This window comes from Malaclemys terrapin, chromosome 9 (assembly GCF_027887155.1).
Source record: "Malaclemys terrapin pileata isolate rMalTer1 chromosome 9, rMalTer1.hap1, whole genome shotgun sequence".
In the NCBI taxonomy this organism is placed as follows: Eukaryota; Metazoa; Chordata; order Testudines; family Emydidae; genus Malaclemys; species Malaclemys terrapin.
In genome coordinates, this window is record NC_071513.1 from 55,649,684 (window position 1) to 55,671,440 (window position 21,757).

The 21,757-nt window shown below is 44.6% G+C and overlaps 1 protein-coding gene across 4 annotated transcripts in view; it reads right to left on the reverse strand.

Moving 5' to 3' along the window:
- MAP3K13 (mitogen-activated protein kinase kinase kinase 13) overlaps positions 1 to 21,757 on the reverse strand; it is a 136,771-nt gene that overhangs the window by 83,876 nt on the left and 31,138 nt on the right. For all 4 annotated transcript variants that reach the window (XM_054040351.1, XM_054040350.1, XM_054040347.1 and 1 more), the window contains one exon: positions 11,216 to 11,373. The gene's annotated coding sequence lies outside the window, so the exon portion shown is untranslated. The remainder of the gene's footprint in view (positions 1 to 11,215; positions 11,374 to 21,757) is intronic.

The following is a 21,757-nucleotide window of genomic DNA, read 5'->3' on the forward strand; positions in this document are numbered from 1 at the left end:
TGCATAATGACAGGTTTCAGAGTAGCAGCCGTGTTAGTCTGTATCCGCAAAAAGAACAGGAGTACTTGTGGCTGTTCTTTTTGCGGATACAGACTAACACGGCTGCTACTCTGAAACCTGAGCGATTAGAGAGGTTGAAGTGTTCTCCCACAGGTTTTTGAATGTTATGATTCCTGATGTCAGGTTTGTGTCCATTTATTCTTTTGTGTAGAGACTGTCCAGTTTGGCCAATGTACATGGCAGAGGTGCATTGCTGGCACATGATGGCATATATCACGTTGGTAGATGTGCAGGTGAACGAGCCCCTGATGGTGTGGCTGATGTGGTTAGGTCCTATGATGGTGTCACTTGAATAGATATGTGGACAGAGCTGGCATCGGGCTTTGTTGCAAGGATAGGTTCCTGGGTTAGTGTTTTTGTTGTATGGTGTGCAGTTGCTGGTGAGTATTTGCTTAAGGTTGGGAGGCTGTCTGAAAGTGAGGACTGGTCTGTCTCCCAGGATCTGTGAGAGTGAGGGATCATCTTTCAGGATAGGTTGTAGATCTTTGATGATGCGCTGGAGTGGTTTCAGTTGGGGGCTGAAGGTGGTGGCTAGTGGCGTTCTGTTATTTTCTTTGTTGGGCCTGTCCTGTAGTAGGTGGCTTCTGGGTACTCTTCTGGCTCTGTCAATATCATCAATGTAGCGCAAGTAGAGTAGGGGCGTTAGGGGACGAGAGCTAAGGAAGCGTTGTTCTAAGTCAGCCATAAAGATGTTGGCATACTGTGGGGCCATGCGGGTACCCATACCAGTGCCGCTGACTTGAAGGTATATATTGTCCCCAAATGTGAAATAGTTGTGGGTGAGGAAAAAAGTCACAAAGTTCAGTCACCAGGTTTGCCGTGATGGTATCAGTATACTTCCACCTTTTCATGTTCTCTGTATGTATAAATATCTTCTGTCTGTGTGTTCCACTTTATGCATCTGAAGAAGTGAGCTGTAGCCCACGAAAGCTTATGCTGAAATAAATTTGTTTTAGTCTCACAAGTACTCCTGTTCTTTTTGCATCTGAAGAAGTGAGGTTCTTACCCACGAAAGCTTATGCTCCCTATACTTCTGTTAGTCTCAAAGGTGCCACAGGACCCTCTGTTCCTGTTCTTTTTGTAAATGTTCAGACATCTAGCAGCCCAGCATTTCTTCTGTGGGTACCTGTGCCTTTCTAGCAGAGAATGAGGTTATGTATCCTGAAAGAGTGTTAATGACCTCAGAAAGGGAAGGGCTTTTGCATACTTCTCCAATAAAGGCCCTGATCTGCCTGAAATGAGGCGTTAAACTTTTCAGACTTAACAGCAAGACAGGGAGGCAACAAACAGTGAATCTGATCTTCTGAAGTTTGATGTCCTGCTGGGTTAAATCTTCAGTGCCCTCCTCAGGTCTAGCTTCTGCCACAGAACCCTCTTTTGGGGGTTAAAATTCATATTATCTAGGCAGTGATTTTTCAAAAAACTACGTAAAAAGAACATTAAGGTCACAAAGTCAAGCACTCAAAAGTTACAAATTGCCAGAATTAAGGTTGCCTTTGTGCAACCTTAATTGAGCCCCAGGCATATAAGCATTATGTGATAATGAAATTAAAAATGATCATACTATTTCCACAGGATTCCTGTCTCATTCCTCTGGTGCATTTTAACACGAATAGGATTATAGCAGCAAAACTAAACCTGTCTCAACTTCTTTCCTTGGGACTCGGATATATCTAGCATTTCTGACACAGGCTTGATTTTCCAAATACTCTAACTGGTAGTCTAAGCAACCTTTCAACCATTTTTAGGGTAGACATGATCTGTCATCCAGGTATCAATTGTTTTATCTTTACTGGTCAATGCTTCTACTTGCTTTACACATGAAGGTAAATGAAATTATCCCCATTTTATTGATAGGGAAACAGAGGCACAGAGAAATTAAATGACTTGCCTAAGATAATAGCAAGGCAATAGCAGAGCTGGGAACCGAACCTAGCACTCCTGACTTCAGTCCAATTTCCTACTCAATGGATCATGCTGTTTAAAAAAATATACCAAGCTGTCGGCTGCCTCAGAATTATTCAAGTGAACGTTTAATTCTTTTTTTTGTTTAAAGCGGTGCAACATTTGTTCAAATGCTTTTTGGATTCAAAACATCAAACTTGGTACCAAATGCATTAGGGGTCTGCGACAGCATGGCAACCAAGCAGAAGCGCTCTGAGGCATTCTGTGCAAGGCATACACAGGCAGAATGCCTCTGAGAGGATGCTGCATGGCATTTTAAATGCCTGCTTTTTGTAGAAGTCATGCAGGCTCACCCTAATGTCTACTGCCAGATACTACCAGGCATTCACTGCAGAGACAGAGAGCAGCTGGCAACTACCAGGGGACTGCTAGGCCTGACTACCTCCAGGGAGCACCAGTTTTATATCACACCTGGGGTTTGTCTATCCTGGAAATAATAATATATGGAGATATACCTATCTCATAGAACTGGGAGGGACCCCGAAAGGTCATTGAGTCCAGCCCCCTGCCTTTAGTAGCAGGACCAAGTACTGATTTTGCCCCAGATCCTTAAGTGGCCCCCTCGAGGATTGAACTCATAACCCTGGGTTTAGCAGGCCAATGCTCAAACCACTGAGCTATCCCTCCCACCTCAAAAAACAAACAAACAAACAAAAACCACACAACTAGTTGTGTTAGAAAATATTAACTAACATGTTGTTAAATACAAATAGAGGTTACTGTCCTGTAGCTGGAGGTTCTTCAAGATGCGTGATCCCTATCTGTATTCCACACCATGGTTACGCATGTGTTCCAGGTGCTTGATACCAGAAATTTGTAGCAAGCAGGGCCGGCTCCAGGCACCAGCTTGTCAAGCAGGTGCTTGGGGCGGTCTCTTCGAAGAGGGGCGGCACGTCCAGGTATTCGGCTGCAATTCAGCGGACGGTCCCTCACTCTGCCTCGGAGCGAAGGACCTCCCGCCGAATTGCTGCCGCAGATTGCGGCTTTTTTTTTTTTTTTTTTTTTGGCTGCTTGGGGCATCCAAAACCCTGGAGCCGGCCCTTGTAGCAAGGGGCATTCATTGATCCACACCTGTGAAGTTGCTTCCCTATGCTCTGAGCCAAGAACATAAGGGGCAATGCGGACCAACCTCTCTCCAGTTCCTCTTAACTGGAGTCAGACTAAAGCCAAAGCAGAGGGGAAGGAGGGTGGGTAGTGGAATACAGATAGGGACCACACATCTCAAAATAACCTCCATTTCTTCTTTGAATGCTGGCCCCTATATGTATTCTGCATGTGGGTGATTGGTAAGCAATATTCAAACAGGAAAAGGGTGCGAGGATGCAGATAATATACAGATGCTTGCTGTCCCAATAGTTGCATCTGCAGAAGAGGCATAACATTTCATAAAGGCATGGATGGAGCTCCGGGTAGCTACCTTACAAAAGTCCAGTACAGATACTTCTCGAAGAGATGCTGTTGAAGTTGCTTGTGCCCTCAACCCTGTCTGTGGGAAGAGTACTTGCTTGTTGATAACAGAGAATGATGCAGCCAGATATCCACTTAAAGAATCTCTGAACAGAAAGTGCTTGTCCTCTTGATTGCTCTGGCATAGCAACAAATAACCTTGCTGTTTTCCTAGTGGGTTTCATTCTTTGCAGACAGATATGATTTGGCATTCTGATGTTGACAGAGAGTGCAGTCTCCTCTCCTCACTGGAAGCATGAAGCTTGGGAAAGAATACTGGTAACTGAATACGTTAGTTCACGTGAAACTCAGAAATTATCTTGGGGATGAATTTTGGCAGAAGACAAAGGGAACCTTCTCCTTATGAAATATACTGCATAGCAAGTCAACCATGAGTGCTCCCAGTTCACTCTCACACTGCCCAATATGATGGTGACTAAAAAGTGGACCTTCATGAACAGAAATGACATGGAACATGTGACCATCAGTTGAAAGGTATTCCAGTAAGTACTGAGAGTTCCAGGTTGAGATTCCATTGCAGTGTGGGTTTCACCACTGGTGGAAAGGTCCTAATAAGATCTTTCAGGAACTGAACTATGGTAGGGTGAATAAAGATAGAGTGGCCTTCTATTGAAGGAGGAAGGCACTGATTTCTGCTAGGTGGACCTGCAGCAAGTTGATGGAAAGTCCTGACATCTTGAGGGATGGGAGATGGTCTAAAATAGCAGGGATGCCTGATGATTCTAAGGGTTACTGGCTCTACAGAAACACCTCCATGTAGCCAGATAGCATTATATGGTGGAGCCTTTTCTGTTGTGATTGAGAACAGTTCAAACAGGTTCTGCACATGAAAGCTCTAGATCTAACACCCATCCAAATACTGTGAGATGAGGAGGCTCTGGGGTGGGATGTCCGATCCTGCGGTTCTCCTGAGTTAACGGATCTAGAAAGGGTCAGATACTGATAGGACGATGGGCTGATGTCTGGAGGAGGTCCAGAAACCAGAGCTGTCTGGGACACCTGGATGCAATTAAGATGACCTGGGCTCTGTCATGAAGAATTTTTCACAGAACCTGAGGAAGTGGGGGGGCCAAAGGGGAGAAAATGTATCAGACAGTATTTCTAGCATAACAGAGGGGCATCACCCCAGAAGTCCTGCTCTAGAGCAGCATAGACAAAATTTCTTTTTCATTTGTGAGGCAAACAGATCAAAAGACAGCATTCCCCACTGGGTGAAGATATTGTTCAGAAGGGAGCTACAGTTACGCCTCACTTAATGTTGCAGTTATGTTCCTGAAAAATGCAACTTTAAGTGAAACGATGTTAAACGAATCCAATTTTCCCATAAGATTTAATGTAAATGCGGGGGGTTAGGTTCCAAGAAAATTTTTTGGGGGCAGACAAAAGGAAGTACAGTACTGTACCGTGGTGGGGAGGTGCCCCTGGCTTACCCCTGGGGCTCAGGGTTGGGGATGCAGGGTCTTGGAGGGAGTTAGGATGCGGGAGGGTGCTCAGGGCTGGGGCTGGCAGGAGGTGCAGAGCACTTACCTGAGGCAGCTCCTGTTTGGTGCAGGGGGTGTGCAGGTGGCTGTTTGCAGTGTGGCACCGCCCCCATGGCCGCGATTCTGGGAGCTGCCCCGTCCCGTCCCCCCCCCGGCAGGCAGGGCCACCCGGAATGCAGGGGCTTTAGGAGCTGCAGGGCCCTGGCCTGCAGCTCTAAAGCCCCTTTCGAAATGCGGCCCTGCAAGCATGGGCCGGAGGACTCAGGAGGAGCGGGGCAGCCACGCAGCCAGCAGCCGGAGAGAAGCAGCGCTTTCCCCTTCAAAGCCAGCCGGAGAGAAGCCGAGAGCCCACTTCCCGATAGAGGATATCCATGTGAGAGTGGTCCCTGAAGAGAGGTGGAGAAGGGGGCTTGCGACAGGGATGTACAAAACTCAATCATCTTGCCAGAGTGGATGATCTTTAACACCCTCACGTCTGTTACTGCCCTTCACTTGTGGGCAAAGTAGGCAAGGCAGCGACCACAAGTTAGGGGGACAGTATAGGATGGCATCTAATTCAGGTATGCAGTTCTTGAGTGCCCTAGTTGAGTGGTGGCAGTTGAAGCCACATATCCGGGTCTTTGCACCCTTTGATATTTGTGTGGTGGTTTGTAAGGGCACTGATGGTAAAACAGTTGAGGGAGGGGGTCTGGACTTATAAGCTTGTTTGTGCAGTTTTCTCTTCAGACCCAGGGAAGTGTCCCCCTGGGAAAGTTTGTCCTTGAATTCCATTTATTTAGAATAATTTGTGAAATAGTATTTTGCTAACAGGGCTTGGTAGTTAACAATTTTGAATGGGAGGTTGGTTGATGAAAATACCTTCCTCCCTAGAAGGTAAAGGCATTTAGTGCCTTTGTCAGCTGAAGCTTATTTAGCGTGTTGTAGCCTGGATCTCTCCATGGGTGCCTGCACTACTAAGGAGTTGAGTGCTGGGTGGGTGTGACCTTAAGAGCATCACTATGCCAGAAGGCAAAGGGCTCTCCCAAGGTATCTAGCAGTGAGTTTCACCTAGTCCAACCAGCTCAATGTACCTCAACTCACTACTGTTATAATCGGCAACAGAAAACTGATAACTCCTTGATCCCTGATATTCTTGCATGATGTATGTATGGATGGATGGATGGATGGTCAGCCCACAAAGGATAATACAGTTTTGCTGGAATTATGATTTAAATGTGTTTAAACCAGGCATGGCAAGGGAAAACTATAAACAGGTTTTTTCCAGATAAAGGAACAAGGTTCTGCCTGTTTGAATGCGTCTCCCATATAAATTGAGCAAGGTGTAACCAAAGACAAAAGTACATTTGCATGACAGGCAAACAAGTCATCAGGAGAACAAGCGGGAAAAATGTGATCACTTAATCTCAATGGGGGATGAACACTGCACCCCCAGGAAGCCTTCCTGTCACTTGAAGCAGGGGTCAATGAACTTTGAGAGCGATACTTTTCAAAGGTTTACTGGACTATAAAGAGAGGACAGAGAACCATAAGTTATCCTTCACCCAAGGAAACAAGGAAAACCAGCGCCTTGGACTCTGTGAGGACCTGACTAAGAGCTAGTCAGCCATTGCTGGAAAAGGAAGATTGATGAGGAAACTACCTCAAACAAAGCCAGCAGCTTGTTAAGTTAGGCCTTAGCCATTATAAAGCATATTTTTTACTTTGGGCTGTTTATAAACCTTCCGATCTTTAGCCCATATACTTGAACTCACTTAAAGCCTCTCTCTTTTTGCTTAAATAACCTTTTTTACTTTTTATCTAAACCAACCAAGTGCTTTGATTGAATTGAAGTGATTGTTAACTCCAGTCAAGATAACAAGCTGCTGTTTCTGTCTCTTTAAAGGAGCCATAAACTTAACTTCTGAGAGTGTTCCAGGAGTGGGCTGGACATTGCAGGGAGATGGTATTGGGGAATTTTGGGGCTTGGTGTCACTCTGCGAACAGTAACTGGGTGGTGGAAGCCAAGTGTGACCTGCATGTTTGTAGGCTGGCTGTTGATGTCTGGACTGTTAGACACAGCAGCATAGCATTTAAGGCACCCAGAGTTGCAAGGCAGGCAGTGACAACCCCTCACTGGTCTAGGCTGAACCCCAAAATGCAACAGGAGTAAACAGGAACTCTGCCCATTTAGTTAGTATGAAGTAACATTTTTCAGCCCTTTTCAGGGTGGGGGCACAGGAGACAGAGGTATGCCCACTATCTTGGCAGGTTCCAAAATGGCCTCATTCACTGGGAGGGACTCTCTGCTAGGGCCAAATGGCTGCAGGATGTCCAGAAGCCTATGTTGCATGTCATGGCCCTCTTCAAAAGGGATCTGGAGTTAAGTCACCACCCTCTGTAAATGCTCCTGGCATTGCCTGTAGTTGTCAAGCAGTGATGGAGATAATGGAGAGATTGCTTCATCAGGTGAGGAAGATGATGTGCCCACTGGAACCATCAGCACTGGTGGATCCAGTGCAATTTCTTCCTTCAGATACTTAAGAAGCACATGCTCTACTAACTGACAATATTAAGACATGAAACCATCATGGATGAATGAAAGTAGCATTGGACAGATGAACAAACCAAGACCAGTTTTGTGTAGGTCTGAGCCTCTCGTTTGAGTACCTGATTGCTTTCACCAGGATAAAGTCAGTTTCAACTCAAGAAGCAATTCTAATTCCCCAGTGAAAAGATTCCACCTTAACCACAAACCTTGATTACAGAATGCTAAATGAAAGGAATAGTATTCTCTTCATGAAGTAACATTTCCTCAAGAATTTCATGTTGAAATTTAAATAAGAATATTTATTAGTAAAACCATTTTTCAGGCCCATTCCCAGAAGAAATGAAAGTTTCCCATATTATGCTCATTCCTGTGTACTAAACAAAACAGTAAAACTGTTTAGATAATAACTCACAATTAAAAGGCAAGGACAGAAGACATTTCAATGAATATATGTACAGAAAATAGGGATGCCTGGCTCTCATGAAAGTATTCCCCTGTTCTTAATTCCTAAAGTATACACACCATTTCTTTACAACATATGCAAGGAACCTGTTCCTGCAATTCAGATTGCTAGATGGCTAAACTCCCTTTAATAAAACTGAACGATTTATACTGGAGATTATGATTCACACTGACAGAAATTGGGTAAAGTACTCTTTCAAAAATCTGTATTTTTGAAGTTAACCTGTTCTCCATTTGGTTGACTCAAACAAGCCTGTTACCTAAAGCAATTAAAACTCAAATATTTTGTATAATAATCAAACAGGTGTTATTCTATTGCTACATATATCGAGTATCTCCTACTTTGAAAATAAATAGCAACTTCACCTAAGCATTTGTGTAGCAATAGATCATTATCTGGTGACATCTGATTCTATTGTCAGTTTCCAATTTTTTATTTATTTTAAACAATTATATTCTAAAAACTAAATAAAATAAAATAGACAAAGCTAAACAGTAAAGACTACAGCTATGAACTAGCAACAGCTGGCATACACTTGTATAATATCACTACCTAATCTACATATAGTACTGCTGAAGACCACATATGTATTTCGAAATACCAGAGGCACATGCAGGCGCATCTGAAAAATTTTAGACTATAGAATTCTTCTTTCCTTTGGGAAAAGAGACAGAGAGCAAAACAACTTATTCCAGATGCCAAAACCAAAAGCAAACTACACAGATTCAATCTGCAGACCAACAAGACGAAAGCTGAGTAACAGATTTTAAGGTCAGAAGAAGCCATTACCATCATCATCTAGTCTGACCTCCTGCTAATCACAGGCCAGAGAATCTCACCCAGTGATTCCTGCATCGAGCATAATTTGTGATTGCACATAATATGTGACGTTTTTATAAAAGACAGTCAGTTTTGATTTAAAAGTTGTAAGTGATGGAGTATTTATCCCATCACTTGGTAATCTGCTTCAGTAGTTCAGACATGAAATGATCACAATATTGTCACTGTAGAAAAATTTTACAGATTAAGTAATAATTGAGCCATTTGTTGTTTTGTACAAAAGGGATTCCCACATTTAGCCATCACCTTATGAATTTAAATTGCAGTCAACCATTAGTACCAAGAGCATTCATGTGAATGTTCAGAAATAGCATATACAGGCACCCACTGATGTCCACCAACACATCACTGGGGCTTATTACATCCAGAAAAACAATTGTAAATCTGCTTGCTAATAAATACCCACTCCCATAATAAAATGAGCCACTAGCCTAGCCAAACAAATAGGCCTTACATCACACCTGAAGTTTACCAGACGGGAGTGCTGGAGGCAAGAAGTTCCAGATACACAGGCCCACCCCCAGACCATTCCACCTGCAGAAACTCAAGGTGGAGAGCTTTGTCTGGACTGGTGGGGAAAAAAGGGTAGTCACTCCTTTAAAGGTCGCTTTTTCCTCAGATGGTGAAGGGAGTGGCTGGAGGGAGGGAGGGAAGGCAACACCTGAGCTAATGGGCAGGCCAGTGGGAGACAGGTAAGCCATTGGCCCTGCACATATGTGGAAGGATATATAAACCCTGTCCCTCCAGCCTGAGCCCCCTCTCATACCCCATTAGTATCTCCCACCCTCCTGCCCCTAGGATTAGCATAGGACCAGATTTTCTGGTATGTTGCAGCTATTGCAGGAGTTCTCAAACTTCATTGCACCGCGACCCCCTTCTGACAACAAAAATTACTACACAACCCCAGGATGGGAGACCGAAGCCTGAGCCTGCCCGAGTCCCGCCAAGGCCAGAGCCCCACCACCTCAGATGTGGGGAACAAAGCCAAAGCCCAAGGGCTTCAGCCCCAGATGGTGGGCCTGTAACCTGTGTCCCACCACCCAGGGCTGAAGCCCTGGGGCTCAAGCTTCAGCTTCCACCCCAGCAAGTCTAATGCCACCCCTGGTGACCCCATTAAAACAGGTCGCAACCCACTTTGGGGTCCCCACCCACAGTTCGAGAGCCGCTGAGCTATTGCATTAAACACCTCTTTGGGGACTGGGAAGGGATTTTTCCCTCACCACCAGTCTGGCCAGCACAGGGTGGGTTTGTTTTTTTTCCAGTTTGGCTTTCCCCACAGCAGCTCAGTGACTCGGTGGGGTAGGTCAGGATGTAAGGTTCAAGTTGTTGCAATTTACCAGGTGACAGGCATCCTGTGCAAGTTCATGTTTCGTAGATAATCCAGTTCCCTGATGAATTGGAAAGGGACTTAGGAAGCATGCATCCTCTAAAGAAGCTGGGGAATGGGGCTGGAGTTCCTAATGTCTGGCACAGTGAGGAGATGAGGTTATTTCCTCAGTCCCTTAACCCTTATACGAGAGGAAAGTGCTGGGGTCCCAGCACCAGGCTAGGACTAGCTGTGGAGGAGCGGAGGGCTGACAGCAGCCCCCCACCAGGTAGAAATGATTAAGGAAGGAATCACTGTACAAACTATTGCCAGTTAGTTCCCAGATCCATTGCATTTTTTCTTTCCATGTGACTAGGACAACGCATTTCCACTGGCCATGGCATGCTTCAACTCTGAAATAGCCAGCCAGAATGACCCAGAAGATCTCAATACCTGTGACAGGACAGCTCTCTCCAGTAATTGCTCCAGAAACAAATAGCCAATGTAAATCATGGAGCACTGGTGTTATTTGCTCATCTCAAGAAGTGAGCCACTATATTCTACCCTAGCTGAAGATTCAGAATCCTCTTCACCAGTAGCCATATTCCTGAGGTTAAAAAGGCATGACTTTTTGTTCTTATGACTTACTGTGACAAAGAATTCTTAGAGAAAAGTAGTCAGCTTCCAGGAAAAGTGAAATGGAAAAATGCACTACATCCCAAAGCTGTCCCATGAGAATACATGATCAGTGATGGACCCAAACGGCCCAGACAGTTCAAGTTGTATTTAAAAAGACCAGACAAAAACCTTCAGCTGAAAGTGTACCCACAGGCTTTGGGCACCCTTTAAATGCTTGTCCCTCCCTATCCACACCAAAAGAGTCCTATCAGAACTGAGCCCTAGCCAGATGCACTACAGCTTATATTAACACAAGTATTCAATTTACATATTAGACATGTCTATGTACAGGAGGAATGGGAGGTGGCCAACATTTAAGAAGTAGAAGATATACTTGGAAATTAAAGACTACACTTTCAGAAAATTGTGCTCTTTGAATTCATATCTATTGAAGTTATTCACACTCTTACCATAAGTTAAATACAAACCAGTTCTGATGCCTGATCATTTTTCCAAGTGCACTGAAAGCCCATGTCCTCTTGGCTTGTTGTCCATATGCTTCCTCTTCAGGTTAGATAAACCAAACTGCTCTCTGAAGCTGCACTGAGCGTAAGGTCAAAGACAGTCCAACATTGGATTCTTCTCTCTAAAACCAACAGAAATAAAAGAAAACTCAGTGTTGTGATTAAACAAGAATGGACCTGAACAAACTGTCTCTAAGTTCTATCCAAAATAAAGCAGTGTATCAGTAATGCCAAGAGGAAAATTTCATTCTTGTAGGGTGAAGACATGCCTCTACAAATTATGAGTCACACATACATACAGACGAGCATATCCAATATTAGCTATTCTTCTTTCACCCTTAAGTAGAAGCATACAAGTCCAAGGTAGAAAAGTTCTATTAGATCATCTAGTATAATACCTGATGGCACAGAGTTGTTCTCCACAATATATTTTGTTCTACATTTTCCAGTCCAATATATATATCTCACCGGTAAGGTTGCAAAGGACACAAAAATTGGGGAGGTAAATAATGAAGAGGACAGGTCACTAATACAGAGTGATCTAGTGAATTGGGCGCAAGCAGTGTGTGTTTTAAAATGGCTAAATATACATGTATACATTTAGGAAGAAAGAATGTAGGCCAGAATTACAGGATGGGGACTCTCTCCTGGGAAGCAGCGACTCTGAAAAAGATTTGGGGGTCATGGTGAATAATCAGCTGCACAGGAAGTCCCAGTGCAATGCTGTTGCCAAAAGGGCTAATGCTATCCCGGAATGCATAAAGAGGGAAACCTTGAGGGAGAAGAGAGTTTATACTTTTGTATTCAGCACTGTTGTGACTGCTGCTAGAACAGTGGTTTTCAAACAGCGGGTCGTGACCCAGTACTGGGTCGCAGAATGTAAGGCACTGGGTTGCGGCAGTTCTGATTAACACTGCTGACCGAGCTGTTAAAAGTCCCATCAGCGATGCTGCCAGGCTAAGGCAGGCTAGTTCCTACCTGTGGAAGATTGGACAAATGACCAGGGAGGAGTATAAAAATATTGCTCAGGCGTGCAGGAGTGAAATCAGGAAGGCCAAATCACACTTGGAGTTGCAGTTAGCAAGAGATGTTAAGAGTAACAAGAAGGGTTTCTTCAGGTATGTTAGCAACAAGAAGAAAATCAAGGAAAGTGTGGGCCCCTTACTGAATGAGGGAGGCAACCTAGTGACCGAGGATGTGGAAAAAGCTAATGTACTCAATGATTTTTTTGCCTCTGTCTTCACGCACAAGGTCAGCTCCCAGATTGCTGCACTGGGCAGTACAGCATGGGGAGAAGGTGACCAACCCTCTGTGGAGAAAGAAGTGGTTCGGGACTATTTAGAAAAACTGGACGTGCACAAGTCCATGGGGCCGGATGCGCTGCATCCGAGGGTGCTAAAGGAGTTGGCGGGTGAGATTGCAGAGCCATTAGCCATTATTTTTGAAAACTCATGGCGATCGGGGGAGGTCCCAGATGACTGGAAAAAGGCTAATGTAGTGCCCATCTTTAAAAAAGGGAAGAAGGAGGATCCGGGGAACTACAGGCCAGTCAGCCTCACCTCAGTCCCTGGAAAAATCATGGAGCAGGTCCTCAAGGAATCAATTATGAAACATTTAGAGGAGAGGAAAGTGATCAGGAACAGTCAGCATGGATTCACGAAGGGGAAGTCGTGCCTGACTAACCTAATTGCCTTCTATGATGAGATAACTGGCTCTGTGGATGAGGGGAAAGCAGTGGATGTGTTATTTCTTGACTTTAGCAAAGCTTTTGATACTGTCTCCCACAGTATTCTTGCCACCAAGTTAAAGAAGTATGGGCTGGATGAATGGACTGTAAGGTGGATAGAAAGCTGGCTAGATCATCGGGCTCAACGGGTAGTGATCAATGGCTCCATGTCTAGTTGGCAGCCGGTTTCAAGTGGAGTGCCCCAAGGGTCGGTCCTGGGGCCGGTTTTGTTTAATATCTTTATTAATGATCTGGAGGATGGTGTGGACTGCACTCTCAGCAAGTTTGCAGATGACACTAAACTAGGAGGCGTGGTAGATACACTAGAGGGTAGGGATCGGATACAGAGGGACCTAGACAAATTAGAGGATTGGGCAGAAAAAAACCTGATGAGGTTCAACAAGGACAAGTGCAGAGTCCTGCACTTAGGACGGAAGAATCCCATGCACTGCTACAGACTAGGGACCGAATGGCTAGGTAGCAGTTCTGCTGAAAAGGACCTAGGGGTCACAGTGGATATGAAGCTGGATATGAGTCAACAGTGTGCTCTTGTTGCCAAGAAGGCTAACGGCATTTTGGGCTGTATAAGTAGGGGCATTGCCAGCAGATCGAGGAACGTGATCGTTCCCCTTTATTCGACATTGGTGAGGCCTCATCTGGAATACTGTGTCCAGTTTTGGTCCCCACACTACAAGAAGGATGTGGAAAAATTGGAAAGAGTCCAGCGGAGGGCAACAAAAATGATTAGGGGTCTGGAGCACATGACTTATGAGGAGAGGCTGAGAGAACTGGGATTGTTTAGTCTCCAGAAGAGAAGAATGAGGGGGGATTTGATAGCAGCCTTCAACTACCTGAAGGGGGGTTCCAAAGAGGATGGAGCTCGGCTGTTCTCAGTGGTGGCAGATGACAGAACAAGGAGCAATGGTCTCAAGTTGCAGTGGGGGAGGTCCAGGTTGGATATCAGGAAAAACTATTTCACTAGGAGGGTGGTGAAACACTGGAATGCGTTACCTAGGGAGGTGGTGGAGTCTCCTTCCTTGGAGGTTTTTAAGGCCCGGCTTGACAAAGCCCTGGCTGGGATGATTTAGCTGGGAATTGGTCCTGCTTTGAGCAGGGGGTTGGACTAGATGACCTCTTGAGGTCCCTTCCAACTCTGATATTCTATGATTCTATGATTCTATGTATGGACACCGCGTTGTGCCCCCGAAGTGGCCAGTAGCAGGTCTGGCTCCGAAGGTGGGAGGGCCATGGGACTCCACCCGCTGCCCCCGCCCTGAGCCAATGGGAGCTGGGAGTGGGCAGTGCCTGCAGGCGAGAGCCGTTTGCATGCCTCCCACCTACCCTGTTTCCCCGAAAATAAGACATCCTCCGAAAATAAGGCCTACTTACAGTTTTGCCTCTCGTTGTAATATAAGGCATCCCCCCAATAATAAGACCTCCCCGATAATAAGGCATCCACCGATAATAAGGCATTTTTCATTTCTGAAAATGAAGACATCCCCTGAAAATAAGACCTAGCACATCTTTGGGAGCAAAAATTAATATAAGACACTGTCTTATTTTCGGGGAAACAGGGTAGGAGCTGGACCTGCTGCCGGCCGCTTCCGCTTCCTTAGCAGCCTCACTCCACTGCTGACTGGGAGCCACTTGAGGTAAGCCTGCGCCTCAATCCCCTGCCCTAGCCCTCCCCAAACCCGGAGCCCTTCCTGCACCCAAAACCCCTCATCCCCGGCCCCACCCCAGAGCCCTGACCCCCTCCCGCACTGCAACCCCCTGCCCCAGCCCAGAGCCCGCCCCCAAACCCTGAACCCCTCATTCCGGGCCCCACCCCGCAGCCCTCACCTCCGCACCCCAACCCTCTGCCCCAGCCCTGAGCCCTTCCCACACCCCAAACCCTTCATCCCCAGCTCCATTGGGTTACAGGCATCAACAATTTTCTTCAACTGGGTCGCCAGAAAAAAAAGACAACTCCCACCTGTTTATGCTCTCTGTATGTGTGTATATATATCTCCTCAATATATGTTCCATTCTATATGCATCCGAAGAAGTGGGCTGTAGTCCACGAAAGCTTATGCTCTAATAAATTTGTTAGTCTCTAAGGTGCCACAAGTACTCCTGTTCTTCTTTTTGCGGATACAGACTAACACGGCTGTTACTCTGAAACTTGTCAGAAAAAAAAGTGAAAACCTCTGCGCTAGAATACTGCATCCAGTTCTGGTATCCAAAATTCAGTAAGGGTATTGATAAATTGGAGAGGGTTCAGAGAACATCAACAAGAATGATTAAAGATGTTTTCTGATCCTTATAATGATAGGCTCAAGGAGCTCATTATATCTAGCTTCGAGTCACTAAGTTTAAGGCCAGAAGGGACCACCAGATCATCTACTCTGTAGAACACAGGCCACTAGCCAACACATTAAATCCAACAACCTAAATTAGAGCAAAGTATTATGAGCCACAGAAGATTACTAGACAATTATGTGCCACAGGCAGAGGCACTGCAGTGCACCAATGCCAGTGGCTCCTTCAGTGACAGGCAAATGATTAGATAATTTTGGCAACTGTACTATATGTAGATTAGGAGCTGCCAGGGCTAGGGGCCTAACCCCCCCAGCCCAGGTGCTGCTGCAGAGAGAGAGAGCTGGGGGAGTCCTTTCCTCCCACCGTAGCCCCAGGGCAGTCTGCACCCCAAATCCCTCATCCCCAGCCAAGCCCTCACACTCAGTTTATATCCATTTTTTCTTGTGCCAACATTGTCCTTTAGCTTAAAAAGCTCTTCAACATTCCTGGCATTTACTCCCGGATATATTTACAGAGCGGAATTATACCTTCACTCAGCCTTCTTTTTGCTAGATTAATCAAGCTCGTCCAGCCTCTTCACATAAGATGAACCCTTCATTCCCCTCATCATCCTAGTAGCTCTTCTCTGCACCTGTTCCAGTCTAAATTAATCTTTCTAGAACACTGGTAACCAGAATTGTAAACAGTATTCCAAACAAGGTCTTACCAGTGCCTTGTACAATGGCACTAATAGCTTAACAAAGCAAAGGTTAAGGGGTGACTTGATTACAGTCTGTAAGTACCTACACAGGGAACAAATATTTAATAATGGGCTCTTCAATCTAGCAGGCAAAGGTATAATATGATCTAATGGCTGGAAGTTGATGCTAAACAAAATCAGGCTGGAAATGAGATATAAATTGTTGCTGGTGAAAGTAATTAATCACTGGCACAGTTTACCAAGGATCATGGTAGATTCTCCATCACTAACAATTTTTAAATCAAGATTGGATGTTTTTCCAAAAGATATGCTCTAGGAATCTTTTGTGGGGGGAAGTCCTATGGCCTGGGTTATACTAGAGCTCAGACTCACGATCTCTTCTGGCCTTGGAATATATGAATAAGTGTCCTAGGTAATGGAGCTTACGGCACTTTCCTTGGAAGAATATGCCACATCAAATGGATTTTAGAAATGGCATTTCTCCATACATTCATTACTAAATTTTCCTCTTTCTTAATTATATTCTATTGTCCCTGGTTATAGTCCAGTGTACAACCCTAAACTATTAGTCTCCTTTCTTCATGTTTACACCTTTCAAACACTTGTAGAAAACTATCATAATGTTCCCATTATCTACACATAGTACTAGTTCCCAGAAAAAAGTCAAAGTTCCTCCAAGCCAATGGCTCATCGGGCTGATGCAGTTAAGGCGTGTCAGTTTCAGAACATAATAAATTTTGGAAACAATCATCTCAAAATGGACTGTTCTTCTTACTGCTACAAATATACATCAGACAAAGACTTCTTCACAGTAGACCCAGTACTAATAATTAAGGGCCTCCAACCCTCAGCTCCCCCTCCACACTCAGATGTGTGGGGAAATAGTTTTATTTTTACACAAACAAAACAATCATGTTATAAAAGGGAAAAAAGCCTTCTTTCAGAACACCTTTAAGTACCAAAATCTCTGCACTGGATATAGATATAGAAGATGGGAATCAGTAACTCTAGCACAGTTTTGTTACCACGGTCAGAGACTTTTCTTTCTAAAAGACAACTGCCTCTGGACCTTATCCTGCAAAGACATGGGGATCTGTTTAACTTTATGCACAGCCCCACTAAAGTCAACAAACTACTCCCACAGCATGTCAAGTAATTGCAGAATCAGATCTGAAACAGGCAGCTTTAAAATGAATATTGCAAAATATTCGCAGAATGTGAACTGTGAATTTTTAATTGTGAACATTCACATTAGAATCCTGGTTCTAAGTGTTACATTCCTCCAAGACTGGGAGCAGAAACACACAATGTGAGGTGTGTGTTTATATAAAACAGTTCAAATTATAAATACTGAATACTCACAATGAACTGTTCATAAACAAGCTACAGATCAAGTTTTATTTGAAGAAATTGTTCACTATATAATTGTGAACTATGAATGTCTCCATTCACTTGCAGACAATTGAAATAATTTATTATAAAAAATTTTTTTGACCATCACTAATTATGAAAATGGCAAATTAAAAACAATATATAATAGGAAAAGCAATTTCTTAATTCTCTTGTCAACTTAAAGACAGGTTTCAGAGTAGCAGCCGTGTTAGTCTGTATCCGCAAAAAGAAGAACAGGAGTACTTGTGGCACCTTAGAGACTAACAAATTTATTAGAGCATAAGCTTTCGTGGACTACAGCCCACTTCTTCGGATGCACAGCCCACTTCTTCGGATGCATCCAAAGAAGTGGGCTGTAGTCCACGAAAGCTTATGCTCTAATAAATTTGTTAGTCTCTAAGGTGCCACAAGTACTCCTGTTCTTCTTTTTGTCAACTTAAAGTTGTTTAAATCTCTCCCCTCAGGACATAGCAAATAGTAAGCACCAAGGAAACCATAAATTAAGAGAAAATTCATACCTGACACAGAAAAAAAGCAATATAAGAAAGCAATTTAAAAGCAAAACAAAACCAGGTCATTTTGGAGAGTACTACATCTTAGAACAGCTTGACCTACTGCCCCCAAATTTACATCACCTCAAGACCTCAACGGGCACTCAGTTTTCAAGTCCTGTGCCAGCATTGCACTAATGTACACTAATTCTTTCTCTAATAGTTTTCAACAATACTATCTTCAAGAATTGACCTTTAATGTATTCATGACAGCACAGCACAAAATGTCTCTCTACATCTATTGTATAAAGTGTAGTTGTAGTCATGCTGGTCCCCGGGATATTGGAGACACAAGGCAGGCGAGTAATATCTTTTATTGGACCAACTTCTGTTCGTGAAAGAGAAGCTTTTGAGCTACAAAGAGCTTCTTCTTTAGGTCTGGGAAATGTATTCAGAGTGTCAGCTAAACAAAGGTGGAACAGCTTATTTAGCATAAGTAGTTAGCACATATTTCAAGGGACAATTCAAGGTGAAGTGGACCATTAACACCTCTCCAGGCATGGGGGGTGAAGTTAAGTGTGTTATAGATTGTTGTAATAAACCACAAATCCAGTATCTCTGTTCAGTTCTACAGCCCACTTCTTCGGATGCATATAGAATGGAACATATAATGAGGAGATATATATACACCCATCATGTGCCAGCAATGCCCCTCTGCCATGTACATTGGCCAAACCGGACAGTCTCTACGCAAAAGAATTAATGGACACAAATCTGACATCAGGAATCAAAATACTCAAAAACCAGTGGGAGAACACTTTAACCTGTCTGGTCATTCAGTGACAGACCTGCGGGTGGCTATATTACAACAGAAAAACTTCAAAAACAGACTCCAAAGAGAGACTACAGAGCTAGAATTGATATGCAAACTAGACACAATCAACTCCGGTTTGAATAAGGACTGGGAATGGCTGAGCCATTACAAACGTTGACTATCTCCCCTTGTAAGTACTCTCACACTTCTTATCACACTGTCTGTACTCGGCTAGCTTGATTATCACTTCAAAAGTTTTTTTTTTTTTTTCCTCTTAATTAATTGGCCTCTCAGAGTTGGTAAGACAACTCCCACCTGTTTATGCTCTCTGTATGTGTGTATATATATCTCCTCATTATATGTTCCATTCTATATGCATCCGAAGAAGTGGGCTGTAGTCCACGAAAGCTTATGCTCTAATAAATTTGTTAGTCTCTAAGGTGCCACAAGTACTCCTGTTCTTCTTTTTGCGGATACAGACTAACACGGCTGTTACTCTGAAATCTGTTCAGTTCATGACTTTTAGTATCTAGCAATCTTATGAATTTAAGCTCCCAGGCGTGTCTTTTTAAGATTTGGTGCAGGTTTCCTTTCAGCTTAAGGACAGAGTTCAGATTTAGCGTGATTGCTTTGTGAAAAGCATTCAACCACAGGTGATGAAGTGTTTTTGTTGTTTATCATTTTTCTGTGTGAGTTCATTCAAGAGAATAGTGATTGTCTAGTTTCACCCACACATTTGTTATTTGGCCATTCAGTGCACTGGATGAGGTATACCACTTGTTGTGATAGGCATGTATAGGACTGTTGCAGAGTAACGACTCACTGGCACAGTGCCTCCTGCTGGTCAGTCCGGGAATTAGCTCATCCACCTCAGGAGCGCCCTCCTCTGTCTGGTTTCTCACCCTCAGTTACCTGCCCTGTTGTCTCCACCACCTCTGGCCCCGTACCCCTCCCGGACCCTGGTGCCCCTTACATTGGGGTGCTGCCCCACAGCAGTGCCCCCACACTCTGAGTCTCCCCTCCCAGGGGAACCCCCACCTTGCCTCAGTGGCTACTGCCAGTCATCATCTAGCCCCTTCTCTCAGGGGCAAACTGCAGTCTGAAATTGCCACTCATCAGGGGGTTTGACCTGCTGCCTTTTCATGGCGTGGCTGCCTCCCTGCAGCCCTAGTACCTCCTCAGGCCTTTACTGCAAGGCCTCAGCCTGGAAGGTCACCAGGCCAGAGCTCCCCAGCTCAGCCTGCCCTTTCCCAGTAGTGCTCTGTCCAAGGTACCCCTGTCTCTACCAGGCAGGTAGGTCCTTCTTGCTCCACTGCTGGAGCAAGACTCACTTCCTTTCCCCCAGGAGCCCTTCTTATCCTGGCAATGCTAGCCTTGATTGGCTGCCTCAAGCCCGCTCGTGATTGGCTCCCCGGGGCAGCCCTTTCCCAGGGCTGCTTTTAACCCCTTCCAAACCGGAGCGGGGTGACCACCCCACTACAAGGACCCATAGATCTTGAAAAGTGTGTTGATCATCATAGCAGTGGAGTCTCAAATATTTACAAGATAATGACCAACACTCAGAAATCCAACCCAAACACATCGTCAAACTCATCCACTGCATCCTCACCCATTAGAATTTTACATTGAGTGACTAACACTTTGTCCAAACCATGGGAACAGCCATGGGTACCAGGATGGCTCCCCAATATGCCAACTTCTTCATGGGTCACCCTGAAGAATTTCTGGACAAATGCACCACAAATCAATGATATGACTGAGATAGATCAATGATATTTTCATTCTCTGGACACAGGATTTAAACTCCCTCAGATTTCCACCACAACTTCAACAACCACCAGCCATCCACTAAAACCTCTTTAGAACACTCCCACACTAGCATTAAACTTCCTGGACACCACAATCAGCTTCAACAATGGAGCCCTACAGACAACTATATACAAGAAACCCAACGATCACCACCTACCCTAATGGATCCAGTATCCACCCCTAACACCAGGGATTTGGAGCAATCAAATTTTTGAATTGCTCTGCTCCGGCTCCGCTCCAGCTCCGGACAAAAACCTACTGCTCTGCGCTCCAGCTCCTGGCTCCGCTCCAAAGCCCTGCCTAACACACCAAGAAATCTGTTCACTACAGCCAGGCACTCAGAAACCACAGAACATAATCGAAGGACAAAGTCCAGGATAAATACCTTAATAAACTTAAAACCACCTTCATTAAATAAGGAAACTCAACCAGAGAAGTAGATCACATCATGGAATAAGTCACCCAAATACTGCAAGAGAACCTGATTCAACGCAGAAATAAACCCCCTCCAGCCACACACCTCTACTTGTCACCTACCACCCCACACTGGACCCCATACGGGGTATCATCCAATAAATTATACCCATATTCTATGGGGACCACGGCCTGAAATAAATCTTTCCTGAATCCCCTCTTCTGGCTTTCAAACAACGCCCCATTCCAACCTCTCCAAGCTCATTATGAGAAGCAAGCTCACCATAGATAAGGGTACACCAATTCAAAGTGGCACCAGACCTGCCAGAACAGATGCAAAACCTGTAGGCATAATTCCACAGCTGTGATGAGCAACACCCTCACAACACACCTTTCACAGAATCATAGAATATCACGGTTGGAAGGGACCTCAGGAGGTCATCTAGTCCAACGCCCTGCTCAAAGCAGAACCAATCCCCAACTAAATCATCCCAGACAGGGCTTTGTCAAGCCTGACCTTAAAAACCTCTAAGGAGGGACAGGAGTACTTGTGGCACCTTAGAGACTAACAAATTTGTTTGAGCATAAGCTTTTGTGAGCTACAGCCCACTTCATCGGATGTATAGAATGGAACATATAGTAAGGATATATATATATATATATATATATATACACACACACACACACACACACACACACACACAGAGAACATGAAAAGGTGGGAGTTGCCCAACCAACTCTAAGAGGCAGATTCCACCATCTCCCTAGGTAACCCATTCCAGTGCTTCACCACCCTCCTAGTGGAAAAGTTTTTCCTAATATCCAACCTAAACATCACCCACCGCAACTTGAGACCATT